The sequence below is a fragment of the Fukomys damarensis genome, unplaced genomic scaffold (genome assembly GCF_012274545.1).
Source record: "Fukomys damarensis isolate Sample0158 unplaced genomic scaffold, DMR_v1.0_HiC HiC_scaffold_12, whole genome shotgun sequence".
Taxonomy (NCBI): domain Eukaryota; kingdom Metazoa; phylum Chordata; class Mammalia; order Rodentia; family Bathyergidae; genus Fukomys; species Fukomys damarensis.
The window spans coordinates 38,392,168-38,403,471 of NW_022900924.1; the positions used below are offsets into that span (position 1 = coordinate 38,392,168).

General features: G+C 36.6%; 1 long non-coding RNA gene across 1 annotated transcript in view; it reads left to right on the top strand.

The window, feature by feature from the left end:
• The window catches only part of LOC104867882, a 20,672-nt gene that overhangs the window by 775 nt on the left and 8,593 nt on the right, over positions 1-11,304 (top strand). The window contains exons 2-3 of the long non-coding RNA XR_781886.1: positions 4,832-4,899; positions 7,787-7,817. This is a non-coding gene — a long non-coding RNA (uncharacterized LOC104867882). The remainder of the gene's footprint in view (positions 1-4,831; positions 4,900-7,786; positions 7,818-11,304) is intronic.

Consider the following 11,304-nt stretch of genomic DNA (forward strand, 5'->3'; position numbering starts at 1 on the left):
TATCCAGGAATCTCTGTTCTCTTAAAAATCCAAAGCTGATTCTGAAGTTCACATAGTCCTAGGAACTCTTACTTCTGGAAAAAGAAAATGCTTCAGACTAGTTTTTAATGGACATTTATCAAAAATTAGGTACAAGTAGTGTGAGCATCCCTGTGATTCAGCACTCTGGAAGTCTGAGGCAGGAGGGTTGCAAGTTTGAGCCCAGCCTAGGTAATTTGATGATTTAGTGAGAGTATGGCTCAAAAATAAAAAAGGGCTGGGGATCTAGCTCACTTCACAGTCCCTGGGTTTAAGCCCTGGTACTGGAAAAAAAAAAAATCAAGTGTAAGTCAGTGTAAGCTTTATTAACATATCATAGCCCAAAATGATAAAGAAATTGAAAGTTTTGTGTAGCTAAAAGTTTATGCAAACTAGGGAATCATTTTATGAGAATGGAAACAGTTACAAAAACAAAATTAGCAATACACTATTTACTAAGAATGATAAAGATAAATCACAAATTATATATTTTCAAGAAATTCAAATCTATCACAAATATCATTATTAGCTAATACAACACTGTGCTTAGCAATATCCTAGGGGTCTCTGCATTTTTTTAAATAAAAGAGGGTTTATGGTGTGGTTATTCTACATTTTATTCAATCAGTATATTATGGGTAAGAATGTGAGTGGGTTGTTTCCAATATAGTTCAGTGATGGTCAGAGGTACATCTTCAAGAAAAATTCCCAACTGGATAAAGAAGATGTGGTTTTTCTATAAAATGGAATACTACTCAGCCACAAAGAATGATAAATTAGATTCATTCATAGGAAAACGGATACATATTGACGATATACTCCTAAGTGAAATAAATAAGTCACACATGTGTAAATACCAAATAGTTTCTCTGGTGTGAAAAACTATGATAGTACATACGATCCTTATGAGATAATTGACAATGTTAAATAGGAAGAAAAGGGCTAAAGGTGTAGGGAAAGTGGGAAGGGTGGGGGAAAGGTAATAAGGGAGAGGAAAAAAATATGAGAAAATGAAAAAATGGAAATAAAGTGTTTGTAAATGGGGAGGGCAGGAGGGGGTGAAGGGAGGACAGGGACAAGGGGAAAAATGAGCACCAAGACCTGTCATGTAGGGGTACAAGACCCCAAGAATAAATGTAACTGTGCTGTATAACTAAAATGTACCAATAAACTAAAAAATACAATAAAAATTCCCAGTAGTTGGATCATGGGGTCAAAATTCCCAGTAGTTGGATCAGGGGGTCAAAATGAAACATGTATCTTGTACTTTAAATATTGCTAAGTCTTATTTTGCAAAAGTTTGACGAATTTCCCTTTCATTTGATAATGTGTGAGGGTGAATGTGTCCTCACAGCGTTGCAATTGACTATTGTTTTTTTGAATTCTAAAATCTGACAGTTGAGAGACGCTTCTTAGTATTCTTTTGGTTTCCATTTCTCATTTCTTATATTTTGAGGGGGTTTGAACATCTGTCCATTTGATCAAATGTTATTTGTAATAAAGTTAATTGATATGCTGTCTTTTCAAACAGGTAATTGAAATATTCCAGGATGTTTTTCCTCCCAAGCATGACAAACATACTACAAAGTTCTTATCCTAATTTCTACCTCTATAAAATATATTTTACAGTTATTATAAATAGTGCATTTATATAATCAAATTGTGAATAATGGCTTCTTATTTCTTAGTGAATGACGCATATTAAAGACATATGATTTTAGTTCTATAATTCACAGAGCCAACCCTACTAGAGAAAATAAAAATTGAGCGAATCCCCTCAGTAAGTATTGGCAGTTGTTAACAAAGAATATTTGCTACTGATGGGCAAAAGGGCTGTTTCCAAGTTTTAGCTATTACAAACTGTGCTGCTATAAACATAGGTGCGCGTGTATCACTATGGTATGATTCTTTTAATTCTTGTGGAAAGATACCCAGCAGAGCTATGGCTGGGTCAAATGGAACCTCTAGTCCCAGCTCTTTGAGGTATCTCCATATTGATTTCCACAGTGGTTGCGCCATTCTGCACTCCCACCACAAAAGGAGAAGGGCTCGTTCTCCCCACAGCCCTGCCAACATTTGTTACTGGCTGATTTCTTGATAGCAGCCATTCTTTGTGGAGTGAGGTGGAATCTCAGTGTTGTTTTCATCTGCATCTCTCGAATGACCAGTGATGTGGAGCATTTTTAAATATATTTATTTGTGGCTTTTACTTGTTTGTCTGAGAAATGTCTGTTCATTTCAGATGCCCATTTTTGAAATGTTTTTATATTGGGGGGGCTGATTATTTTGAGTTTTTTATATATTGTAGATAACAGTCCTTTGAGTAACAGCTGGTAAAAATTTATTCCCACATTGTAGGTTGTCTTTTAGTTCTGTTGATGGTTTCTTTTGCAGTGCAGAAGCTTTTTAATAAGATAAGATCCCAGTTGTTGATTCTTTCTGCTAGTTCCCATGCTACTAAGGATTTGTTCATAAAGCCTTTTCCTATGCCAGTGTCTTCAAGAGTTCTGCCTAACTTGTCTTCCAGCAAATTTAGTGTTTCTTTTTTAATATTTAGATCTTTAATCCCCTTGGATTTTAGTTTAGTGCATGGTGAAAGATAACAGAAATGGGATAAAAAGGTGTTTTTTTTCTATAAAATGGAATACTACTCAGCCATAAAGAATGAGAAATTAGATTAATTCATAGGAAAATGGATACATATTGAGGATATACTCCTAAGTGAAATAAATAAGTCATACATATGTAAATACTGAATAGTTTCTCTGGTGTGAAAAACTATAATAGTACATAAGATCCTAATGAGATAATTAACAATGTGAAATAGGAAGAAAAGGACTAACAGTGTAGGAAAATTGGGAAGAGTAGGGGAAAGGTAATAAGGGAAAAGAAAAAAATATAAGAAAATGAAAAAAAGGAAATAAAATATTTGTAAATAGGGAAGGGAGGAGGGAGCAAAGGGAGGGCAGGGACAAGGGGGAAAAAATGAGAACCAAGACCTGTCATGTAAAGGTACAAGATCCCAATAATGAATGTAACTGTACTGTATACCTAAAATGTACCAATAAACTCAATGAGGAAGAAAAAAGAATATTTGCTAAACAGTACTAAGCAGTGGTCTACTCCCTATATTATTTCTGTATTATTTTGTGTTTGGCCATTGGAGAATCTTTGAAATGATTTCTACAAAATTTAGAATGCTTCACTATTTCATTTAATATTCTAACAGTGCCACAAATAATGTTCCACAAACCATCACGGCAGTGTTCTGCATCGGCATTTACTTGTCGTTATTTAAAAATATCCACTGTTTGCTATTTGTTCAAGTGTTTTCATTGTAGTAATCACAATTGTGCTTTCATAAGTGTAAATGTTGTTCTGTGTGCGTGCGTGTGTGTGTGTGTGTGTGTGTGTGGTCAACAATCTAAATACTTTCAGTAAAAAATATACTGGTCAAAACTGATTTTGAAGGGTAGGGCGTGAAACACGAGACAGCAAATGCGCTGTCTTTGAACATAGACTTGAAAGGAAGTTTCGATTTTACCACGCGAAAGAAATTGTGCTGCAAAATAATTTTCTAAAGCACAGTGCTCATCCAATGGAGTAGCATAAGAAATTCTAACCGCACTGGTTTTTGAGGAAATGTTCACACTGCAAGAAGGGTGTAATGATAATTTTCTAAGACAATTTTTTAATAAACACGATAAAGCTCATAAATTTTTTAAAACTCCATTTTGCTGATACCATCAATGTAACTTATTCTAACAGGCAGGCTAGAGTTTCGTGTGTTACTTCTGAATTGGGAATTTGATAGAGCAATTATTTTATTTTCACTGCTGTGGTCAACAATTAAGCTCTTCATTTGGTAAATAAATCATTTGATTCATTCAAGTTTTGTAATCAGAACAATTTTCATGCTCACTACCTTGATTGATATTTTAAAAACTAAAACATGATTTTGTAATATTCTGCTTAAAATTTTATATAATTCATGTTTATCAGAAACCTTAATTTTATTGTTTCAAAAGATAATTTCTTTGGAGTTTTAACATGTTTTATTTATAAGTTACTTTCTTGTCTCAGCTCCTAGGTATTTTGTATTTCAGCCATTATTATTAATTCTCCTGACCTAAAGGATTAAAAAATAGTAATATGATTTTATGCAAAGCACACAAAATGTGAATATATATTCTTCAAAATGTAAATTAAAACAAATGCAAGATATTGCAAATATACTGATTTTTTACATTTTCAAAAGATGTTTAAAATATTTAAAATTTCTACAAAATTAAAGTCACAATATGTTGTACTTAATATATGCTAGAATTTTAAGTCAAAATCATTAACACTTAAATTTCAAAATTTAATAAATTTTATCTAAAATATTTTATAATGTTAAATATGTTTTCAATTCTCTTTTCCAATCAGTATCCTGATTGGATACTAACGCAATAGTGTCCTGATTCATCATATATGAATCAATAAATTTAGAATGATAAAATTTATCTCATCCCAAAACTTTTCTCAGCCTCTATGTGCACCTGTTGCACATACCCTGGTGCTCTCTCCATAATTTCAGAAACATGTCTTTAAACACAAAGAGTGATTTAAAAATAGCCATTTGCTACTACCCGGAAATTATTCTTCAGTATGCAGCAATCCATTGCTTTCCCAGTTTCCAAGAAGAATGATGAGTTTGTCTGACCTGTTAGCTGAGTGTTTCCATCACTCAAGTCGTCCTGGCTCTCCACACAGTGCCTGTCTCATCTCATTAACAGCAAGTACTCATTCAGTTACTTTGTTTTGCTTTTAGCTTATGAGGAAGAGATGCAGAGATGCATTTCCCTGGGACCTGAGCAGCTCCTTACTGACCTCTTACAGGTTAGTATATTTCTTTCTATGCAGCAGTACTTCCTAAAGCTTGAGCCTAACCTGGGGCCCCTCTTGCTGGAATCTAAGCCTTGCCTTGGAGAATAAAAAGAAAAGAATGCTAACCTAATGATTTTAAATCTAGATACTTGTCAACTTCATAAGTTTATCACAGGGATTCTCAGATAAATGCTCCCCATGTCTCATTTGAAGCTCTCTTTCATTCAACAGCAAACTTTTTCCAGTAGGATCACGTTCCAGATTATACTGAGATAGCAAAGGTATATACATTTGTTATGAATATTTGGGAGAACGAAAATCACTTTCAGTAATCATTGTCTCTCTGTTTTTCCCAGATAATTAACTGAGTAGTTTGGAATCAAATATTTTGTCATATATTTATTAACAAATCTGAGCTATTTTCAGGCCCCTAATCTAAAAACTATATTAACTAGATTATTTATTTAGGAATTTAAAAATGTATTGGTATTTTTTGTCTTTTAAAAGTTTCTTGGTCTGTTAATTAAAATCAGAGCCATTTTATTTTTTAAAGAACTCTAAAGAGAAATAAATAAAAATGTGAAACAAATGCTCTACTTAAGATATATTCAGACCAACAACCTGAAAAAAACGATTAAAGCCAGTTAATTATTCTTCTGGGTACTTAACACAGTGAGATCATCGCTTTGGGTTAAAAAGCCTGGCTGGGACTCATTTCTTTCAAACCTTTCTCTTCTGTCTAGAACTTTAAACTAATTAGATAATTTCCATTTTTAGAGCTATTTACAAGTGAGTCAGTGCTTAGGAGAATTGACTGCTCATAATTGGGAATCAAATCTCCACGACATCCACCACTTCCACATTCTTAAACACTACAGACGCACTGGGTAGGTCAGTCACCAACACATATCATTATTTTCACTTTCTAAACATAAAGTGGGAACTATTCAGCATCTGAATATATACTGAGGAATGTCAGCCTTTACATTCTCAGGCTGCTGCTGACACAGTGAGGGTAGGGATTCAGGACAGAAGTGGAACCTGGAGTTCATATTACTGTCAAGTAGACAGATCAGGCAGAGTTACTCCTTTCAGTTGAAGAGAAAGGGCAGCTCATAAGTATTTGTTCTGCTGCTCCAGAAGTTACAGACTGATCCCGTGGCAAGCTGCACCTTTGTAAGATTACTTGTGTTCCCCAGAGTTCAGAAAGAGGCTCTGTAGTCTAAAAACTGAAAAAATTATTTCATGGTAGTGTGCCTGTTATTAACTTGAACTCTCACAAAAGCCAAGTCTACAACCTACTACTGATATTCCAATAGTCTGCAGCAGTGCCATTGAATCCCCTCCAAGTGTTGATTCCCAGGCATTCAGACCAAGGAGGAATAAAAGAGGCAACCAGTGGACCTCAGGTTTATATTAAGAGACATCATGAAAGAATAAAAGGACACTACATTTGGAATTAAAAGACTTGTGTCCAGTTCCTAACTTTGCACTTAGTGATGTAATCAGAGTATTTTTTTTCTCTCATTGAGTTTCTTGGTAGGTTTTAAGTACACAGTACAGTTACATTTATCATTCGGATCTCGTACCTTTACATGACAATCTTGGTTCTCATTTTTCCCCATACCCCTGCCTTCCCTTCACCCTCTTCACCTTTCCCTATTTACAAAGACTTCATTTCCATTTCTTTCACTTTCTCATATTTTTTCTTTTCCCTTATTCCTTTTGCCCTACCCTTCCCACTTTCCCTACACCTTTAGCCCTTTTCTAACTATTTCACATTGTCAGTTATACAATATTGATCCTATTTACACTTTCAGTTTTTCACACCAGAGAAGCTATTCAGTATTTACACATGTGTCTTATTTATTTCACTTAAGAGTATGGCCACAGATGGGCATGGTGGCATATGCCTGTAATCCCAGCACTTGGGAGGCTGAGGCAGGAGGATCACTGTGAGGTTGAGACCAGCCTGGGCTACATAGTGAGTTCCAGGTCAGTCTCAACTATATAGTGAGACCCTGTCTCAACCCCTCCCCCCAAAAAAGAATATGGCCTCAATATGTATCCATTTTCCTGTGAATGACTCTAGCTTCTCATTTTTTATGGCTGAGTAGTACTCCATGTCATAGAAAAAACACATCTTCTGTATGTTATTTAACCATTGTGAGTTTCAGTTGCCATATCCGTATGACATGAACAACAATAGTTGAAACTAATGCTATTATTATGAAGGTAACATCATGCATTTAAGAGTGCTTCATGGCTCCCAGAAACAAAATTTGTAACTTGCAAGAATAATCTCTCCTGCCCTATTTGAATATAAATACCATAACAATAAATTTGTCCCACTATATATCCACAAAACATCTGTTGCCTGTATCAGTAACCCAGTGTATTTTTCCTATGTTTCTTTTTTAGTAGTTGCAGGTATTTGGCTTAGATATTTGATCCATTTTGAATTAATTTTTGTAAATGGCCCTACCTCCTAACAGCGCATTTACCTCTAAGTTTGTCAGTGGATCAGTCCATTATCCACCGATGGCGATGGGTATAACAGTTCCATGTTCTAATCATCTTCCAAAAACCGTGCTTCTGAACACATAAGTCCTTTGGGGAACATTCTAGACCTGAACCATAATAGGGCTTCTCCCTCCTTTTATGTCTAGTAGTGTTTGTTTTATGAAGTTAGGTGCATCAGTATTCATGCATATATAGACTGTTATCTTTTCTTGGTGAATTCTTTACCAATACACATTGAACTTTTTGTCTCTTCTGATCAGTTTTGGTTTGAAGTCTAGTCTGTTGAATATATGTATAGATGCTCCTGCTTGCTTTCTGTCTCTAGCTGTATGGAATATCATTTTCTATCTTTTCACTTTGTCTGTTATATCTGCAGATGAGGTGTGTTTCTTGAAGACAACATACAGGTAAGGCTGATTTTTAGACACAGTCTTGCAATATGTAACTTTTTAATGAAGAATTAAGAGCATTTACATTAAATGTCATTATTGAAAGATATGTATGCATTACTGCAGTCTTGTTGTTTTTCTTATGTGTGATTCATTTCCATTGTTCATTTGTGTATCTTTTGACCCAATGAGATTTACTCCTTTCATTTGTTATGCCATGGATACCTTCTTTGTCTGTGTCTAACACTTCCTTAAGTATTTCCTGCAATGTTGGTTTGGTGGTTATGAATTTCCTTAGTTCATGCTTACGAAGGAAAGTCTTTATATCTTCCTCTATTTTGAATAATAGCTTTGCAGGCTATTGTAATCTAGGGTGGCAATTATTTTCTGTGAGGGCTAGAGAAACTTTACTGCAAGCCTCCTGGCCTTTAAGATTTTTCTTGAGAAATCTGGTATTATTTTGATGGGTTTGCTCTTATCAAATATTTGACATTTCTCTCTAAAAGCTTTTGATATTGTTTCTTTTTCTAAATTTCTGGCATTTCGACTAGGATGTATAGTGGGGAAATTTCTTTCTTTCTTTTTAAATTAATTTTATTGGTACATTTAATGTATACAATATAATGGCATTCATTGTTGGGAATTTGCACCTTTACATAATCCACCTTGGTTCTTATTTTCTCCCCATTCCCCTGCCCTCCCTTCAACCCCTCCCTCCCTCCCTCTCTTCAAAGACTTTGATTTCATTATCATTCTCTCATATTAATTCCATTCCCTTCTTTCTTTTCCCCTGCCTTCCTGCTTTCCTTTCCCCTTTGCACCTTTTCTTCCTATTTCACATTATCTATTATACCTTTTACTTCTTATTTATACTTTCAGTTTTTCACACTAGAGAAACGATTCGGTATTTACTTGTGTTCCTATTTATTTCAGTTATGAGTATCGCCTCGATGTGCATCCATAGTGTCTCCTTTACCTGGATATTTCATTTCCAAGTTTGGGGAAATTGTCTGCTATATTTTCAGTCAATAGTTTTTTTAAGCCATTAGTATGTATTTAAGTAGCTTCTTCTATGCCAATGAGCTTTAAATAATTTATTTTCTATTTATCCAGGAAATACTGCAGTCTGTTCTATGTTCCTTATTTTTGTTGCCACTGTTGGTTCCTGTCTACATGTTTTACAACTTTCAGCCTCTCTTCAACTCCTAATATGTTTTCTTTGTTAGGTCTTGTTTACTGCCTAGACTTTCAGTTGAGCTCTTTTAGTTTACTTAGTGAAGTTTTAATTTCCATCGTTTCAGCTTGATTTTTTTCAGGGCTTCTATCTCTTCACTAAAGTCTTTCACATCCTGTGCTATCTTCTTTAATTCACTCAGCTATTTATTTGTACCTTCTTGAAGACATTGCTCATTTTAACTCAATTTTTAAAATTTTTCGTCTTGAATTTCATACACTTCAGTATCCATGGGATCATCTGGTTGAGACTTATGCATTTTTGGAGGCATCTTGTTGCTTTGTTTTCTCTCTGTATTTGTGTGTATGTGTTGAAGTTTGTAGAGCAGTTAAATAGAATGCTATGTGGGATTCTTTTTGTAAGCTATTTCCCTTTGTGGGGGAAAGGCTTCCTGGGTTGTGGGTAAGGCTTCATGTAAGAGTTCCCAGTCACCCTCTTCTAAGTGATTGATTCAGTCCCTAGGACTTCTTTAAGAGGAGGGAAAACTACCAGTAACATCAACATTGGAAAGCTTACCATAGACTATGTGGCAGTTAAGAACTTGATGGAAAAGCTCTCTTCAATTTCACTAACCCAGAAAAAGAAACAGAATAATATGATATTGTAGGCTACACAAAATTAATCATTCATGATACTTGAGTATTTCAAATAGTATATAGAAAAAAGAGAAAATCATACAAGATAAAAGTAGAAAGAAAAGTAAAAAATAGAGAATAAAACAATAAAATATTAAAAAAGGAAAAAAGAGAGGAAAAGTAGACAAGCAGATATGCAGAGGGAAACATAGAGGGCTCAGAAAGAATGGAAATACAGATTAGAGGGGAGAGAAGAGGAGAGGGCATTGTATCAATTCATTGATTGAACAGCCAAACAAATATAGAGATTCCTATGGAGTAATCCTTGGTGTGGGACCTATAGGACAAAATAAGGGGAGGTATTATGGAGCAAAAGCAGAAAACCAAAACAGCTACTCTTCACACGCACTCATACACACGCATGCACTCACACTCACGCACACATGAAGACCAGCCACCATTTAAAACAAATTACCAATCAAGGGGCAAAAGCGCTGGTGTCTTTACCCCACCACATTCACGAGCTTCTACTCTTCTCAGGGTCAGTAAGGAGGCATTTGCTCTGCTTTGTCCAGTGAACTCGGCCCGAATTCCAGGGCAGCCAGGACTTTGCAGTAAGCTCCTCTTATCTTTCTCTCTCCAGTCTCCAGAATCATGCACTCCCTTGTCTCAGCCCACCCATGACAGCCTGGCTTCAGTGGCATCTGGAGTTAGGGAGGAGCTCCTCTCGGCAGAGGCAGGCTGTTTCCATCCACCCCTGGAGCCTGTGGGTCCCCGCTGCCCCAACCTCCTCATTTTTCTCTAGCGCTCATTTACCGCTGTGGCCAGTGCCACGGAGGGAGAAGCCAAGCCAAGACTGGTCATTTGCAGCTTCTGGCCTTAACTCAGTACCTTGAGCCTCTCTCTGCATGAGTTCTCTCAAAGTCTGGTGCAGGGCAACAAAGGGCCGAGTGTGGACCTTGGGTCATCTCACACTGCCAATTCTAGCCACACCACAGCCCTCCAAGTTTCAACCTGATTTGTGGCTCACATGGTGCCTGTGACAGGGAAGGCTCCCCCCTGTTAGTTTCTGTGACTCTCGACCATGTCCCACCTGAAGAACCACTCAGCTGGGCTGACGCTGAGGACAGTAACTGGGGTGAGCACTACACTGCATCTGCACCAGTGGCTTCTTCCCCTGAAGGGTTTTCTGTTTCACAGAATGGGCCTTGTCTGGGAATCCACACTGGGAGTAGGGAGGTACTTTCCTGTTATCGCAGACTCTGGGTCAAGTCCTAGTGTGTCAGCGGGGACTGCATGGCTCTGCTAGCACTGGGGCCCTAGCATCTCAGGTCAGTGCCCAGCTGCAGCTGGCCCCAGCTTCTTTTTTGGAACATTTTGTGCTTTTCACAGAATGGCACAGTTTTCATTCCTATGGTGGGAACAGCATCTGCATAGTGGGGTGGTCTCACTTCTTACTTTGCTTTTCTTTTTTCTATATTTCACCTGTTCTTCATTCCTCCCCACCCTGCCAGTGGTTGGGGACTCTATTGCCTCCCATAGCTGCACACGGACTGACCTTGGTTCATGTTCTGGAGCTTTCTGTGAGGGCTGCTTCCTCTGTGTTGCCATGATTCAGAACTTCAAACATTCTTTGTTCTGCTTGATCTAGTTTGTCGTTGAGGTTCAGCTTTCAGTTAAATATAAGTATGTATAT